Source organism: Phodopus roborovskii, unplaced genomic scaffold (genome assembly GCF_943737965.1).
Source record: "Phodopus roborovskii unplaced genomic scaffold, PHOROB, whole genome shotgun sequence".
NCBI classification, from domain to species: domain Eukaryota; kingdom Metazoa; phylum Chordata; class Mammalia; order Rodentia; family Cricetidae; genus Phodopus; species Phodopus roborovskii.
In genome coordinates, this window is record NW_026126418.1 from 64299529 (window position 1) to 64316709 (window position 17181).

The 17181-nt window shown below is 38.1% G+C and overlaps 1 protein-coding gene across 1 annotated transcript in view; it reads right to left on the reverse strand.

Moving 5' to 3' along the window:
- The window catches only part of Spopl (speckle type BTB/POZ protein like), a 49949-nt gene extending 33319 nt beyond the window's left edge, over positions 1 to 16630 (reverse strand). Inside the window, exon 1 of the mRNA XM_051184743.1 lies at positions 16371 to 16630. The gene's annotated coding sequence lies outside the window, so the exon portion shown is untranslated. The remainder of the gene's footprint in view (positions 1 to 16370) is intronic.
- Between the last annotated feature and the right edge of the window lie 551 nt (positions 16631 to 17181).

The window sequence follows — 17181 nt, forward strand, 5'->3', positions numbered from 1 at the left end:
TCCATATCTGTCACTATTAACAAAACTTAAGTCCAAATGGATCAAAGACCTCAACATAAATTCAGCCACACTGAACCTCTTAGAAGAGAAAGTAGGAGGTACTCTTGAACAAATTGGTATAGGAGACCGCTTCCTGAACATAACAGACACAGAGATCAGCAATAAATAAATGAGAACTCCTGACACTGAGAAGCTGCTGTAAGCAAAGAACACAGTCAACAAGACAAAACAGCAGCCCACAGAATGGGAAAAAAATCTGACAAAGGGTTGATTTCCAAAATATATAAAGAATTCAAGAAGCTAGTCACTAAAACACCAACTCATCTAATTAAAAAGGGAGGTACAGAACTAAATAAAGAATTCTCAATAGAGGAAAATAAAATGGCTGAAAGACACTTAAGAAAGTGCTCAACATTCTTAGCCATCAGGGAAATGCAAATCAAAAGAACTCTGAGATACAATCTTACTTTTGTAAGAAAGGCTAAAATCAAAAACACCAATAACAGTTTATGTTGGAGAAGATGTGGAGAGAGGGGAACACTCCTCCACTGCTGGTGAGAGTGCAAACTTGTATAGTCACTTTGGAAATTAGTACGGCGGTTCCTCAAGAAAATAGGAATCAATCTACCACAAGATCCAGTAATTCCACTCTTCGGTATATACCCATCCAAAGATGCACATAACAAGGGCATCTGTTCAACTATGCTCATAACAACATTATTTATAATAGCCAGAACCTGGAAGCAACCTAGATGTCCCTCAACTGAAGAATGGATAAAGAAAATGTGGCACCTTTACACAATGGAGTACTACTCAGAAGGAAAAAAAAAAAAAAAACAATGGAATCTTGAAATTCACAGACAAATGGATAGAACTACCCAAGTGAGGTAACCCATTCACAAAAAGACAAATATGGTATGTACTCACTCCTATATGGATTTTAGACATAAAGCAAATGATTACCAGCCTACAATTCCTACTGCTAGAGAAGATAGGATACAAGGACCTTAAGAGAGGCATACATGGTCCCCCAGAGAAGGGGAAAGGGACACGAACTCCAGAGCAGATTGGGAGCATAGGGGAAGGGGAGAAGGGATTAGGAGAAAGAGACAGGGAGAAGAGGAGAGGAGTACAGGAGGGATCAGGAAGATTGCATCAGGGGAAGAATAGAGGGAACTATTCTGGCACTAGGGAAATGTCAAGAGACCTATAAGGATGACCTCAACAATCTAAGCAATAGTGGAGAGGCTACCTTAAATGACCTTCCCCGATAATGACATTGATGACTACCTTATATGCCATCCTAGAGCTGACGGAAGTAGAAGCAGAAGCAGACACACACAGCTAAACACTGAGCCGAACTCCTAGAATCCAATTGCAGAGAAGGAGGAGTGATGAGCAGAGGGGTCAAGACCTGGCTGGAGAAACCCACAAAAATCAGCTGACCTGAACAAGAGGGAGCTCATGCACACCAGTCTGATGGCTGGGAAACCAGCAAAGGACTGACCCAGACCCCCTGAATGTGGGTGTTAATTAGGAGGACTGGGCAGTCTATGGGGCCTCTGGAAGTGGATCAATATTTATCCCTAGTATAGGAATGGACTTTGGGAACCCATTCCACATAGAGGGATATCCTATCATCCCAGACACAAGGGGGAGGGCCTGCTCCAAATGATGTGACAGACTTTGAAGATCTCCCATGGAAGGTCTCACTCTCCCTGGCTAGCAGAAAGGGAATAAGATAGGGGGCTGGTGCAGGGCAGGGGATGAGAGGAAGGAGAGGGAACTGGGATTGACATGTAAAAGAAGCTTGATCCTAATTTAAATTTAAAAAAAAAAAAAAGGAAAAAAAAATTTGTTAATATTTTTTGAGGAAAACATGAGCTCGGAATTCCATAATCAAATTTATTCACAATTGAATCTCAATAAAGAATAGTTTCAAACTACACTTAAACAGTTCACTCACCTCCACTAACAATTACTCAATATTGCATTATCAACCCAACCTTGAAAATTTTCTGTATCACACAGCAGATGATTTCTTTTCTAACCCTCCCCCTTCATAGTATATTTTATATCCCTTATAATGTGGTTATATCATTTTGGGAACTACAGCTGTAACCAAATAAAAAAGAAATCTGAGAAAGAAAATTCAAAAGTTGAATAAACAAGAATGCTATAGTTCCAGGGGAAAAGGAAGAACTAGAAAGAGTTACGAAAATCTACAAGAAATTTTTCAGTGGGTAATGCTAACACACATAGGAATATAGCTACTTTATGACGCCATTCAACTTTGATTGTGAGTGTGCATATATTCACATATTTCTAGAATTAAATATTTTAGGACTAACTTAGAAAATACTGAAGAAAATATAGTGTACTATATAAATACTTTCATGATATAAACTATCAGAAGGACTGGGTGCTTGAGAGGTAGGGAAAGATGACTATTCTTCACAGAGATAGGTACCACTGACTAGTGCTAAGAAAGAAAACTTTCAGAGAAACCTAATAACTGCAGGCAGGCACAGTTCAGGAAGAGAACTAGGTGTTGGATAGAATTTGGTCGTTTTTCTCTGGAACTGAAAGACTGATACAACTGGAACTTCCATTTTAAAGAAGTATATTTTAAGCAGGGAAAGGGAAGTACATAATCCAATATGCTAACTTTATAAAACCTGAATCTATATTTGATTGTCAGGCAATTCATATTAAACAGTCCTATCATCCCAAAGTCCCTGGAGTGTGCAGGGTGTGTGTGTGTGTGTGTGTGTGTGTGTGTGTGTGTGTGTGTGTGTGTTATTGTTGTTGTTGAGGGTCCATTGTTGTTTGGATAAATGGCCTTCCAAATATTTATGTTTACACTTATACATATAAAATTGCACTAATCTCAATTTTGGATAGAAAGGTTTCTTTCCATAGTAGGAATTGTTTAATATGAGATTCATAACTGGTAAAAGTACTGAGAATAAGTGATCATGTGTGCTCAATATTACATAGGACACCTCTATCAACCTCTCCTTATCCCCACACAGCTCAGGGATGGGCAAAAAGAATGTAAGAGCCTGAGAATAAGAAGAAGTGCTACAAAATGTTGTCTTGTAGACAATATGCAGCACTTACACAAGAACCTCGAAGCAGTTTAGCTTAGCAAAACTGAATGAAACCAGTCAAAATTCCAGTCTAGAAGTGAAAGACAGCGGGCCTGAGGCCTTATCTCTAGCTGAGGAACTCTACTGGCAATGAAGAGCTACTGTGAAGGGAGAGTAATTTTTTTGTTGAGGTATAACAATGGATAGTATGCTCATGTACCAAATGATGGCCTTCCACCCACACTGGCAAAACTAATTGGACTCACTGGTTTAAGGGAGTGGGGAGGATGCAAGATGGCTCAACGGTAAACCACCCAGCCTGATGACCTGAGTTTGACCCCTAGAACCAATAGAGTAAAAGGAGAAAAGTGATTTCCCAAAGATGACCTCTCACCTTAAGCACCACAGCACACGTGTTCACACATACACACACAAATAATTGAAATGTAAAACTACAATTTCAAACAGGACATGAAGTTGGCTGGGGACTTCTTAGGAGGAGTCATATGAGAAGAGTTAGGAGTTATGATCAGAAAATATTTTATACATTTATGAAAATTTCAAAGAATAAAAATAAAAAGCACTAGGTCCTAATCAGTTCTACCATAAATTAACAGAAAGATCGCCAAACTACCCACTATTTACCTTATTACACCACATAATATTCTCACAATCAGCTACAGGCCATCCAGAACACGACTTGGGCCTGGTAACTTAAGAAATTCATGTCACTAGATCTCTGGGTATCAGTTTTAAAATCATCATTTGTAATATTTGTGTCAAGCTTGTAACAAATATGCCCAATTGTTGTCTTATTACTTGTATAACCGCACACATACAGGGCGTAGTGAGTATGCAAGCCCTTGGCATCTATGCTTATAACTAATCACTCCTTAAAATAAATAAAGCAAAATGCTTCATCATTAAAGACCATTTCCAAAAGACAGTTAATAGCAATTTTAAAGTCGGCTTGACTTAGCATAGTCTATGCAGTGGCTAGTTTTGATTCAACTTGACAAAAGGTAGAGTTATCTGAAAGAAAGGATCCTCAACTGATAAAATGCCCCCCATAAGCTCCATCTGTAAGGCATTTTCTTAATTAGTGATTGAACCAGCCCACTTTGGTTGGTTCCTTCTCTGGCGGGGGGTGGGGGGTCCTGGGTTCTATGGGAAAACAGGCTACTCAAGCCATAAAGAGAAAAGCAGTAAGCAGTACCCCTCTATAGCTTTTGCCATCAGCTCCTGCCTCAAGGTTCCTGCCTAGTTTTAGCTCCTTTGTTCAATGATAAAGAGGGATGTGGAAGTATAAGTAAAACACGCCCTTTCCTCCCCAACTTGCTTTCTGGTCATGGTGTTTCATCACAGCAACAGAAACCCTAAGACAGTCTGTAGGTAACATTATTTTAAGCAACTGAAGTATGTAAACAGCACATTGAATCAGAGCAGTAGGCAGACTACTCACTATGCCAACTTCATAATCTCTTTGAATTATTTTTAAACCACTTACTCATTTATTCAACTACTTTCTCTTAATCATTAACCCATGTGAGTATCTGTGGGGAGCCTACACTGATTTGGGCCCTGTAGAAAAAAGGAAAAGACAAGAAGAGGAGGCAGTACTCAATTTCAATTTAATATATCACTCAAATATTTGGGATACAATTTTCTATAGTTGAATACAGCTTAAGAGAATAAGCAAGGCAGCAGAAATCTGGCTACCTACCCCGCCCCCACTTTTTTTTTTTTTTTTTTTTTTGAGGAAGTTTAAATTCACTAAAATGCACTCTTACTCAAATATATACACACATGTATATGTGAAAATATATGTAAGTAGCCCAAGCACAATAAAAAAGGACAGGGTTACTGAAGGATGTAAAGCATCATCTTCAAGTCAGGAAGTCAGTAAGAGTACAGTTACTTTGGTATCTGCTTACAAAGCTTTGAAAATTTTACTGATAGTTTAAAGCACTGACAAGACAAAAATGATCCAAACTGTAGCTAACTTAGCAAACCAAGGAAGAGGTAGATACAAGTTTGCAAAATGTGTAATACATTTATACAGTTTTAAGTTTTTAAAGTCACTTCAAATGAAGAAACAAATTATAAATTGTAATTTAACCTTGTATCTCCAAATAACAACAAACTAACATCAAACTGCCTGTTTGATATTTGAGTTTTTTTTTTTTTTTTTTTAAATCTATTGTCACAGATATTAGTGCATATACAGAGACTGGCAAAGAGAAAGAGAATAGCTGTTGTTGCAGAGGGCCAGAACTTAGTTCAATACAATTAACCTGTGGACCTAAAGCATTCTCACAGGACTGAAATTATAATCAACCAGTCTCTGCAGAGAGTCCTTTCAGAACTTTTTGTTCACAGCCAGATGCAACTTCTTTTCATGAGTTTTTCCTTCAGAGTTCACTCTGTTGGGCAAACATCACATTTTGTGCACTTTGCAAGCCATGTATTGCTTATTAATAAGGTCCCTCATAGCTAGAAATCTTATTCCATGATCGAATATAGATAAGCCTGAGTAGTGGGCAGGACAACAGTCTTCTGGAGAGACAAACAGCCAGTAAAGGCCATTAAGAAGGAAACTCCTAGATCATATCAAAACTATTAGCCATTATGATCCAGTCTGAATTTTTTTCACCTTCTGTATCAGACATAATATTTACATGTGACATAGATTATTGTGTCTAAAATTATATAATAATGAACAGTTTGGCCTAATGGAGTGAAGATTACAGATGAAACAAATTTTTAAAATAAAATTTACATAGACTACATAGTTCCCACTATTTACAGTTATTTGCATTTGATGAACTGTCTTACTTATAAACAGTTAAAAATGGTAGTTTTAAAAAGCAGTTGTTACAATATTGTCTCTCCTTTATATAACTAAAATATTAATTAATTTTTAATCTCAGAAAAATGTACTATGGAACATTTTAGATAGTAATTAAATCAAGAAACATCAGTACTTAAAAGTATAAAACATCACTAATACTTTCATTAGTCGATAATGTCTTTTGTATAATTTGGATAAGAAGCATTAACCAAAATCTCTATGGAGTTGAAGTTTCTTGATATTTTCTTGTGACCTTGCCAGGCCTTTAGCCTAGTATCTTTATCTTCAGGCCCTCATAGAATTCCCAAGTTAAAGGCTTGGCAAGGTAATGGGAAAAGCAGCAGAAAAACACAGAATTATGTACTTAAGGAGGAATGAATGTCAGGAGATGAAGGACAAATGATAAGAAACCAAAACATTTCAAAGACAAGGAAAACCAAGACAAAACAAAACTCAAAATGTTTTCACAATTCCAAAATTGAACAAAATACTAAAACCAAGGTAAAAAGTCTTATACATAATTTTTAAAAGTAACTTCAGTGAGCTTTGATAGAGATATTCAACAACTCAATGATAATATAAATCAATTCCATTGTTTGATGAAGTTTTCTTCAGATTATTTAATTCCTGAGACAGTGGTTGAGTATCAGCTACCTTCATCTAACTTGGATTAAAAAGCAGATAAACAGTATGAGAGGATCTGATAGAAAAATGGATAAGGAGCCTAATGATAAAAAGTAAAAACCAAGGCTGAACATTTACTACTGGATAGCTAATCGGTGTCATCTTTCCTGTGGAAGACCATTATGAATAGTTTGAAAACTCTTATGACATTATATTTAAATACATTCTAAAGTCTCACCAAAATGACTGCCTAAACATGAGCTGTTCAAGGACAACAATAAACACAATTAAGTATACAGGGAAAAGACCTCAACCTGTACACAAAACTATAGATAACTAAGGAATGCTGAGAGTAGAATAAAGTCTTCCACAGGAAAGATGACACCAACTAGCTATCCCGTAGTAAATGTTCAGCCCTGAAAACATATATACAAGTTACATACAGAATGAGCATATTATATTCAACTGTGTGTGTGTGTGTGTGTGTGTGTGTGTGTATGTGTGTGTGTGTGTGTGTGCAACACCAAAGAAAAAAGGGGAGGGGTAAATAGGAGGGTTTATAAGGAGGAAAAATGGGAAGAAGAAATGGTGTAATTACAATCTCAAAAATAAAGAAATAATAAAAAAAGGAATTATAGCAATTCTCTGCAAACTGATAGAAGGTCAAGCCTACCTTAATACTAAACCAGACAGAACACTATGAGAAAAGTACAAATAAGTATCTGTCATAAACAGAAAATTCCTTAAAACAATGTAGACAATCAAAAGCAACAAAATTATCAGGTCCAAAGGAAACCCAATTTCCTGGTGGTCAGACAAAAGCCAGCATTCCTTGGGAATTCGCTACTACCAAAAAAGCCATTTGACTAGTCACTGGCAAGAGGGACAAATGGTATCTGTGGTGCTATTAGCAAACCAAAGTGCAGCTGCCTTCCAGGTTACCTTAGTATCACTACTACCTATGACACATTTCAAAGTCCATGCTGTCAACCCAGCTCTTCCCACCTCTTCCCCTACCCTAAACTCCCCCAGCTCACAGGCTTCCTTACCCTTCAGCTACTCATTCTCCTTAGAACTTTGCTACTTCAGCTATGCTAGCCAGCCTTCTTTGTCTTTCTCTCTTGGTCTCCCTTTTCTTCCTCCCTTTCACACCAACCCCCAACATATATACCTCTTCTCCAGTCCCAAAGATCTGACAATTCTTCCCTGGTTGGTCTCATCTTTTCACTTTATTTGCATGCTTACATTGTCATCTGGGATCACATGCACCTGATACCTTATAAATTCTGACTTCAAAACACAGGCAGAGAACTACAGCAGCTGTAGGCAGAGCAAGAAGAGAAAGTTGACTCAAGCCCTGCTCCTGACTAAGGCTATGAATTTGTTCCCAGGTGTTCCTTCTCTTTTTATAGGAAAAGTATGAATGAAGACTTTAGTGTCTGTCTCTCAGATGGCTGGCTTACTCTAGAAGAAGGAAGAATAACTCAACACTCTTGAGGACAGGCCCACTAGCTAGAGCTTCTGCCCTGGTCAGGAAACTTGGTTGGGTCAGTCTCTAAGACTGGACAAGAGGCACAGGACAAGCTCATTCTTGCCTCAAATTACAATACCACAAATTTCAGCTGTATATGGGAATTCATTCCTGCAACCTCCAAAACTTGCTACACCTCTATGTATACAGTTCTACAAGCAACTGCTTGCTCTTCATTGGCACCTCCAAACCCAAGAAGTTTAGAGCTATCACATTTCTCAGAACTGCAACAGTTCTCTGATGGTGTATTAGTTACTTTTCTGACCGAGGCAACTTACAGAAGAAAGGGCAAAGATAAGAATCTGTTATGGTAGGAAAGCAGCAGGCTTGATGGCAGAAACAGCTACGCACTTAAACAACAATGTCAAGCAGGAAATCACACAGAGAAAATTATCAAAGTCCATTCTCCAGTGATATACATACATCCTGTAGGGAGGCCAGACTTCCTAAATTGCCCAAATACCTCCACTGGGGACCAGTATTCAAATGTTCCAAGCTATGGGAGACATCTCATTCAAACCACTAGCCCAAATCAACAATAAAGTACTTCCCACTGATACTCTTCACTGTCTCCCTACTCCATTCTTTGAAGTCTGAAAACTGCCTCAATACAGCTAAAAGACAACAGAAAAATCCCTAGATGGCCCTGGATTTGATGATGACTTTAAAGATGAAACCAAAAGTACTGTCCATTAAATAACTAATGCAATTCATAAAAAATGAACAATAACTGTTCTGACTTGTTAAAGACACTTTTAAGAGAACAAAAAGACAAGCCATACTGATAGAAAATAATTCAAATGATACAGCTGATAAGAAAATGAATACTCAAAACAAAACAAAACAAAACAAAAAAACCTATAACAGAAAATAAGAAGATCGTGAAACACAAGAAAACACTTAGGACAGAGAGTACACATTTACCAAACATGTACAGGAAGAGGTACTTCTCATTTTATATTACAGAAATAAGTTATAGTAATGAACCATCACTTAGACAGTTGCTAAAATGGTCAAAGTCCCAAATACTGACAACCCCAAATGCAAAGAAAAATATGGAACAAAACTATCTTAGTCACTGCTAGAGGAAATTCGTGACACAATTACTTTAGAAGACAGTTATCAATGAGTCATAAAATTAAACACAATCCTATACACAATTATAATGCTTATTATTTGCCCAAAGGAGTTGAAATTTTATGTCTATACAAGATGTTATTTGTAACAGCTACATTCATAATTGCCAAAACTTTGAAGATATATCTTTTAATAGGACAAATAAACATATGGTGGAACATCCATGAGGTGGAATACTACTCAGAATTAAAAGCAATATTCTATTCAAGCCATGAAAGCCTCAGGAAGCTTACATGCATAGTAAGTGAAAGAAAATAAGTGTACATTGTAAGCCTCATTTATATCACATTTTGAAAAGTCAAGATCATTTTTTTAAATTTAGTGGTTTTACCCCACAGAAACAGCTGACCTGAACAAGGGAGAGCTCATGGACCCCAGACTGATAGCTGGGAAACTAGCACAGGACAGCAGTCTATACAGCCTCTGGTAGTGGATCAGTATTTATCCCTAGTATACGAATGAACTTTGAGCACCCATTCCACATAGAGGGATACAATCTCAGTCTAGACACATGGGAGAAGGCCTAGACCCTGTTCCAAATGATAATAAGATCCTCCATGGAAGACCTTACCCTCCCTGGGGAGCAGGAAGAGGAACATGAGGGTTGGGAGGGGTCAGGGAAGGAGGGGAGGGAAAGGGAACTGGGATTGACATGTAAAACAAGCTTGTTTCAAATTTAAATTTAAAAAAATAAATAAAAGAAAACCAAGAAAAAAACTTAAGTGTTTTTTTCCCAGGGATTGAGGACAGCTGAATGAATAATGGGTTACACACAGAATTTCTATGGTAGTAAACATACTCTAAACAACATTATCATGATAGGTAAATATAAATTTGGTAAAATTCATAAAATATACATAGGAGTAATTCTTAGAGATATGTAGGAATAATGATCTGTTAATTCAGACTGATCAACTATAACAAATGGACCGCTCTGGTAGAGGAGAGTGACAATGGTGGAAACTACATGCTATGGGCACAGGAGAAATTTAAGATGTCTGTGTACCTTCTGTTCAACTTGCTATGAACTGAAAACAGCTTCAAAATGTTTCTTCTTCTTTTTAAATTATTTAATTACATGAGGTGGGGAAACTGAGAAGTTTACAAATATACTTTATAAAAAATTTTAAAAAAATTTATTTTCTTCAGAAAACATACCCATGAAGAAAACAACAGCATCTTCTTTGATTTTTCATTTTATGATGTATGTTTTGCCTGCCTGTATGTCGATGCATATAATGCTCATGGAAGCCAGAAAGGAGTGATGGGTCACCTGGGACTTGAGTTAGACAGTTCTGAGCTGTGGGTACCAGGAAGAGCAGCCAGTGGTCTTAACTCCTGAGCCATCTCCCAACTCTCAATATGTTCTTTTTAATAAAGAACTGGAATATTTTAAAAGTATGTTAAAATATACATAGCATTAACATTTTATATCTGTATTATCTACTAAGAGATTAAAACGTTCCTTTAGTTAGAATTTTCACTTCTGAATCATGCAATGTAAGCCAACAGTAATCCCAAGGTGGGGGTAGGGAGCATGTTTTCTCAGTATGTTCCTATTCTACAGGTGTTATTAAAGGTGCTATTACCAGCATACTTTCAAGTCACAGGTACATTTAATCTATCACAACCACAATCTGAGACAATGCAACTTCAATCTGAAGACCATATTGACTCTGCATTTAGAGAAACTGCTTCACTACCTAGACCTTGAATCTCTGGAACTTATAATCTTGCTATCTCAGCTTCAGATAACAAGTGTGTGCCATGACACCTAGGCCCTTAAGTTATACATTTAGTAGCTTTTAGCTATGGAAATTTCAGTTGCATATAATTATGTTACACAATTCAGATATTATTCCAAATAATTAAGAAATAATAATGACAACTCAAGAAACACATGAAAATCATAAATATTACTATTACCTACAAAACTAAAAAGCAGGGAGACTATAGGAGCAGCAGATATTAAGGTCAATAAGAAATTGTAAAATGAAATTTCAAAAGTCACAACTATTTTAACATAAAATTAAAGGAAACTACCTTATAACAGAGTGTTTCAGTGGCACATTTTATATGTTCATAGAACCTCTCTCATTTTAAAGCCAATGCTTCCTAGGCCTTTTGTTTTTAAAATACATTTGTGAGAGAGAGCTCAGCAGTTAAATACACCTACATACAGTTAAGCCTAATGACATGTGTTCAATCTCTAGAGCCCATGGTGGAAGAAAGTTACTCCCTCACATTACCCTCTGATCTCTACATATGCACCATGGCATGTATGTGTACAAATTACACACACACACACACACACACACACACACACACACACACACACACACACACCGGAGATGACAGAATGTAGAAACAATTTAAAACCCATTTTACTGGGCATGCAATGCACTATTCATTCCATGCACTAGAGGGCTACAATTCAAGGCTAGCCTGACCTACCAAAAGAGATTACCTCAAAACAATCTAAGTTCCTCTTCTTTCACATTACTGTTCTCTTTGACTGAGACCCTGCTCAATTAAGGCTTTTCCAGCTAACAATTTCTGCCTACACACACTGCCAAAAGGACTGAAGGATTTCTTTACACTTCTCAGCTATTAACTTTCCATTTCATCTGGTTCAACTTGCTGTTAAACACTCTGACCCAAGGTCACTCTTCCAAGTCAACCTTATCAAACTGCTTTGACAGCACTATTCACACAAGAGTAAAAACATATTCATCTACCTGTCTGTCCACTGTTAGCTATGCTCCAAATTCTTAACTACATACCTAAGTCTAGAACTAAGAATCTGATGGTCGATGGCGAGTCTTCTAAAAGTTTGTAAAAGTGTGTAAGGGGGGAGGGGAGATATGTAAAGCATCCAAATGTCAAAAAGAAAGGAAGGAAAGAAGGGAGGAAGGGAAGGAGGGAGGGAGGGAGAGGAGACAAGACAGACAGACAGACATAGCCTTGAACTCAGGAAAGAAAATATGATTCATACTATATAACCCCCAAACATTTATAGTGGTAACTTTGGCAATTAAAACAATTTAAACATCAAATAGTTTATTCAAAATTGTCTGCATGTTGCTAAACTCAAAGTGTATTCTGTAGTTTTCCTGGGATCTGCAGAGATGGCTAAGTGGTTTGGTGCATTTGATGCTCCTGCACAGGTTGTCTGTAACTCCATTTCCAGAAGACTCAATGCCAATGCCTGTCCTCTGCACACACTGCATACTTGTGGTACATATGCATACATGGATTCTTGCCTCTCATTGTAATACATTTCAGGTGCCAGCCTTCTCTCCCTGAGATCCCAAATCTAATCTATCACCAAGCTTTATCAATTCTGCCTTTCAAGAAGTATTTGTAAAATAAAAGCTACTTCAACTCTACTCTTGTCACCCTAAAGTTTCATCATTTCTTGTCCAAATTACTTAATCTCCAAGTACTTGGAATAGAAAGCAGAATCTTAGATGTGCACCAATCTAGCACTGAGCTACATGTGCAAACCAAATTACTCTAATAGCTATATTCAAAGCTGCTCCACAAACTTTTAAAAACTTTAATAGCCATCTGACATACTAAAACATTCATTCTATCATGTGTTGATGAAACAAGACAATGAGCAAGGCAATCAAGCACAAAGGTTTTCCATGTCTGGTCACACATAAAGCCTCAGATAAACTGTCCCAAGTACTCTACAAAAGCACTCCTTTATTTCCCTAAACAACCTAAAAAAAAAAAAAAAAAAAAAAAAAAAAAAAAAACCTCAGCATGTAGATCCAATTTTAAAAATAAATAAGATATTCAGAAAGGTGAAAAGCTTATCTAAGGTAGCCAGCCAGGAACGGGTAGATTTGATAGGAGGTAGCAAATGGTAACAGACTCTAAGTCATTCTTTGTCACTGCATAGCTTACTCAACTATGGAAGTAATACTGTTTCAGGTTCCTCACTTGCCAAAAGGGAATGGCAACAAAGCCTTCTTTAAAGGATTCCCAGTCTAAATAAGTTAATATGTGAGTATGTGTTTGACACAATGTTCTGTAAACATTAGCCACTATCATTATTTTTAATATCAATACCAGCCCTCATTTCAATGGATCTGCTTACTTAGTGCCATCCATCAGTGCCATACTAGATTATAACTGGGTTGGTGGTAGGGAGGTTATTATCATCTTTACCTCTAACAAAGCATTCTAGATCCAAGTCTCTGAAGAAATTAATTCCTAGAAATTTGACTGCAGTCAGTATTTTGTTCTCTGAACTAATCATTCTCTCAAGAATGGTACACAGCTAATATCATGAAAGATGCTCAGGAGATGAATCACTAATATTTTTAGAAGAAATGAACCTTTATAAATTAAAGGAATAGTGCTAAGTGACAGATACTATATGCCAACTTTCTCCCCTCTCCCCCCTCAAAGTTTCTACAAGCATAAAAGTCAGAATCTATGAGTTATTTTTCTTCTAATTGTACTGCCTATATTATTTTAAAGACAAAAAACAAATGCAAATATGAGCAAACCCAAGAAACTAATATTAGTAACAACTAGATTGAAGGTGGGAGACAGATTCGAGATATGCAAAATTTAAGACTATTCTAGGCTAAGGCATAACTTTAGTAAAGTCAGTGTCACCCAAAGCATAATGCACATTCCATATGTAATACTAAAACCATTTCATATTCTAAGTGGGAAAATGTCTTTATTTCAAAAGTTATATACCATGGTGATCTGAATGAGAAATGTCTCCCATGGGTTCATGTGACTGAACACTTGGTCCAACTAGCAGTACTGTTTTGGGAGGCTACAGAATGTCTAACTTAGGTGGTTCAGTCTTGCTGGAGGGAGTACATCATTGGGAGATGGCTTTGGGAGTTCCTAGCATTGCCCCATCTCCAACTTACTGCAATATATTTAATTACACTGTATAAATATGTGTCTCTGTGATTGGTGTGATAAAAAGCCAAATGGTCAATAGCTAGGCAGGGAGAATAGACTTCCAGGCAAAAACAGGAACTAGGAATGAATCTACATACACAGAGGAGACACCAGGAGACTGAGAACAAGTCAGAGGTACAGAAAGCAAAAAAAGGTAAAAGGGCATGTGGTAGAACATAAACTAAAAAGTATGGGTTACTTTAAGGTATAAGAGCTAGTTAGGAACAAGCCTAAGCTATAGGCCAAGCTTTCATATTTAATAAGAAGTCTCTGTGTCATCATTTGGGAGCTGGCTGGCAGGGCAAAGAAAGACCTGCTACACCAATTCTTGCTCTCTCTGGTTTCTGTGTGTGTAGTAAATAAACACTATTTTGGCTTTTCACTCAAGACTACCTGCTGTGACACCTTTACCACCTTCAGGGACGCTCCCTCTCCAACTGTACTTGAAAATACATTCTTTATGTTGTTTTGGGTTAATGGCATTTTATCAAAGCAACAGGAAAATAACTAATAACTAATACATGTACATAGATATTTCTGTGTAATTAGGAGAGCAAGTAGTTCAAGTTTTTATTACTTAGGATAATAAAGTGAATCAAAAATATCTTACATTACAGTTCATAAAAGATAAACAAATAAAGAAAAGAAAAAAAAAGTTACCACTTACAAGTGAGTAAATTCTAGTAACCAGCCAGTCTTCTAGATGAAGGCAGAGCTTTGCCTCATGTAATGATTCAATATAAAAGTCATGTATAAAGACTGCCATCCCAGCTCTCAGTATTAATATTAAAGTCATCATGTAATACTAAAATCATCATGTAATTTTTCGAAGGTGAAAAATCTGCTTCATACTTCATTTGTTCTCAAAACAATGTAAACAAACGTTTTACAAGTTCTAGATATTTGAAATATGAACTACCCAACTTTCTTATGCAAAAATGGGAAACACAAAGCTAAAACCTTATATTTCAAAGACGAAATATTAACTGACATAATAATGCAGTCCAAATCATATATACATTATACATCAAAAAAAAAAAAGGATGTAATTCTCAACTACCTTCCTTTTCTATCATCAACTTAACTTACCAACAACCACATCAAGTTAGGCTAAATGATGATAAAGGTCACGTTTCTGAAGCATTTGCTGTATCCTAAGCACTTTCAACTTTAACTGCATTAACTTGTGCAAGCACTACTGCCAAACAGTTTTATCATCATCTCCTTCATACTAAAGGCTAGAGATATAAAATTACTTTCTCAAATTCAGAACAGAGGTAGGGAGTTCGGCAATTCAACTACACTCTCTAAGCTCCTAATCATGAGGCAATACTTCTCTCAAAAATGATTGCATAAAAACTTAAAATATTCTGCCACTCTTATAATCAGATGGAGGGGGGAGAGTGATTTTCTGAGTTACAAGCGTTTCACTACTTCACTTTCCTGCCCAATAAACAGTGGATTTCAACTGCAGAAGAAAATAAGAAAAATTTCCTAATGGGTCAAACTAAGCCCCAAATTATTCAGATATAGAAGTGTCAGAAACGTAGGAATAATGGGCAGGCAACTTAACCATAATAGTCAGTCCTGGAAATAGACAGGGTAGCTTTTATTTCTACAGGGACAATCAATTCCTTCGAGGGAGAAAATTCCATCACCCCTTTCAGCACAGAAATATACATACTTAAGAAGGAGAATTAGGGGCAAGACAGCCGCAAAGGAGAAAAGGGGGAAGACAAACTGTCGATATTCAAAAATTAGACCCAGAATCACGGAGTTAGCTTGTCCCATCCTGGTAAATAAGAGAAAGTGTGTGTGATTGGAGACGCACACTCCAGTGGTCTGGAGAGAGGAAAAGTCGCCCTAAAATGAGCTAACAGGGACGACAGTTTTCAACACCCAAGCTTGAGATGACGGGGTCGGCTGAAGACGACAGAGGGGTGCAGCTGCCTGCTTTGGAAAGAAAGGGAAAGGCATAACGGTGCAGCCTTAAATACGAAGGTGAAGGTGAGGAGGGAGTTCATATGCAAACGAAAGGGACCTAAGGGCAAAGCAGCGGGTTCCCGTAGGGCCTGGGACGTCCTGAGGAAGCAGAACCGCCAGAGGGAGGGCCCCGGGGACAAGGCCGGGGGGCACGAACGGAGCAGCGGCGCCGAGCGGAGCCGGCCCAGTATCGGGCGGCGGCAGGAGCACCTACCCGGACACGCGGGGCGGCGGGCGGACCCTCGGCGGCCCCGGGGGCCGAGGCTGAGGCGGCGGCGAGCTCCTGCAGCGGGCGCCCCGGCCAAGCCGCATCCTCCTCCCGGCCTCCCTCCTTGCTCTCACAGGCTGCTTAACTTCTTCCTCACAGTAAACACAGGCAGCCGCCACAGGCTGCGATTAGCCCAAGCCCCTGCCCGGCCTTGGGGCTCGGGCGTCCAGTTTCCGCCCCGCTAGTCACCAGGGCGCGTGCGCGGGAGAGCTCTTCCTGCTCTGCGGCTGGGAATTTCCGGCGGCCGGTGTTTCTGCTATGCTGTGGTCCTGAAAGTGTTAGGCAGTTTACTACTAACCTCACGCCCGCACCTCCCAGCAGAAAACTGCCCTGTGATGCCTCCTAACTCAGAAAATTCCACACAGTGATAAAGAATGAGGGCCCAGTGCCCTTTAGGATGCAACAGGGTGTAACATGTAATCACCTCACATCCTGAGCCCCAAACTGTACTAATAGCGGAAAACTAAATCAGTGTGGGTAAATCATTGAAGATAAGACACTTTAGGTTGGAGAAAATGAAGGGGACTTTACATACAAGTGAGAAGTGGGGATACAGAAGTTAGTGCTTCATCTCTTTAGTCATTTGGAGTTTAAAGAAATGAACGACAAAAAAAAAAAAAAAAAAAAAAAAAAAAAGAAAGAAAGAAAGAAAAAAGAAATGGACGACACCAGAACTTATAATTGACACACTTATAACAGTGACTCCTCTTGTTCCTACAACAAAATGCGAAAGGAAAACAAGGAAGGGGTGGGGGCT